Source organism: Pteropus alecto, unplaced genomic scaffold, assembly GCF_000325575.1.
Source record: "Pteropus alecto unplaced genomic scaffold, ASM32557v1 scaffold68, whole genome shotgun sequence".
Classification (NCBI taxonomy): Eukaryota; Metazoa; Chordata; class Mammalia; order Chiroptera; family Pteropodidae; genus Pteropus; species Pteropus alecto.
The window spans coordinates 2,639,751-2,641,929 of NW_006441386.1; positions in this window are offsets into that span (position 1 = coordinate 2,639,751).

Here is a 2,179-nt window from a genome sequence, read left to right on the forward strand (position 1 = left end):
AAAACATAGGTGAACTGCAAAAACAAATAAGCCAGAAACAAAAGGTCAAATATTATATAATCTCATTTATACAAAATATCCAGAATAGGCAAATCTATAGAGACAAAAGTAGATTATTATGCAAGTCTCACCTAGTGGATCTATTAGTCTGCTAGGGCTGCTGTAACAAAGTTCCACAGATTGGGCAATTTAACAGAATTTATTGTCCCACAATTCTGGAAGCTAGAAGTTTGAGATCAAGATGAGAGCTTCTGAGGCTTTTCTCCCTGTTTTACAAATGTGGACATCTTCCCTGTGTCCTCACATGGCCATCCCTCTAGGTGTGTCTGTGTCCTAATTTCTTCTTTTTATAAGGTAACCAATGAGATTGGATTAGGGCCCACCTTATTGACCTCACTTTAATCTAATTACTTCTTTTAAGACCCCATCTCTAAATATGGACACACGCGGAGGTACTGGGGATTAGAACTTCAACACATGCATTTGACGGGGACACAATTCAACCCGTAAAAGGGGACAGCACTTCACCATGCAATGTGGTATTCCTTGCTAGCTATTATCTTATGCAGCCAGCCAAAACTGAGGCAGAAAGTGCCATTTAACATCCTGTTACACATATTTCTTTGTCAAGCCATCATTTGCATGCCAAGCATCAAAATAGACATTTTGCTTCTGGACAGTCCCCTAAAAGTCTAGCCATCCTTGCCTCCCAGGATATCAGGCAGAGCTTCCTCCATCCTCACTATCAGCACAGGTCACCCAGCTTACCTGGACCAGGTACTGGATGGTAGGAGCAGTGACACTTTTATCTCCATGGCTGGAAGCAGGGGTTCCACCCCAGATCCACCACCTCTCAATGATGTGACAAAGTCAGTCCTTCCCCAATCTGAGACTTCATTTCTTATCTAGAAAATATGGGGATTTGGACTTAATAACCTACTAGCTGTAATATTCTAGAATCATAGAATTAATCTCTATATAATAAAATAATCTCCCTAAAATAAAAACCTTGGTCCCATCCAACATCAAATTCTAATGTGATATTTAGCTCCAGGTGACTGCTGTGCGAACATTTCTGAAAGGGACCTAGATTCTTCTCTGGCCCCGCCCACTGATTACGTCAAAATAGTTCTGGTTTTGTGGCCTAGGTTGAATCCCTTGGATGTGTTTCTTAAAACTCATCTTTCACATAACCTGGGCAAAATAATTTCCGTTCACGTTCCCTCTCCACCCCCAAAGTTCGGGGAGCAAGATATGAAGTGGAGAGAGAAACCGTAAAGGCTTTGCGGCCTTGACCTTCTCTGTGAAGCAGATGGTGAAGGAAGCATGGGTTTTGGAAAAATGCTGCTGGGAACAGCTGCCATAGGGAAGAGCCAGGAAATCAGCAAGAGTTGAACAAGTGTGGCCAGAGGCCCTGAGCGAGGTTAGACAGGATTAACTGGATGGGTTGCGTTCGTACCACCTAGAATCTCAAGATAGAATCTCAAGGTGTCAGAGCCCAGGTCAGGCGTGGATGCTGAGACCAGGGGCCAAGCCTGGATCTGAGCACCCCGCTGTTCCCACCCTCCAGCACCCATTAGCGTATCTTTGCATATATGTACCTGTGTGTGTGCAGTGCTGTCTTGTGTGTATAGTTATCTTCAGTTTACGTAAATGGTAGGGTGCTCGTTCTGTTTCTTGTTATGTTTCACTCAGTGATGCTTTTAGTTTAGGTTAGTGCTGCTATGCTGCGTATCTAATCCCCTGGCAGGGAAGTGAGTCCACTTGAGCTCCCCTCTGCCACTAATGATGGCATTACGGCTCTCCACAGTCCCGTGTCAGAGTTACGACAGGTCACTGGTGAAGGAGTCCACACTCTCCTAGTTCCGTTAAATCCTGCCAGGTTGCTCCCCAGAGGGCTGTGCCGGGATGGACGCCCACCAGCGGGATACACGGCCACCAGCGGGATACATGGCACTGCCTTTCCTGCTTTCTCACCAACACTTCGCCTCGTCTTCATTTCTGAATTTGCCAAATCTGATTGGGATTAAGTGCTGTCTTACATTCATGTTATGATTTTAATTTCTCCGAAAACCAGTGATGTGGAGCATCTCTTCACGTGCACATTTAGCCATTTGGATTTCTACTTCGATGAATGCTTACCTTTCGTCTACTTCTCAAATGAATTTCTAGTTTAGGG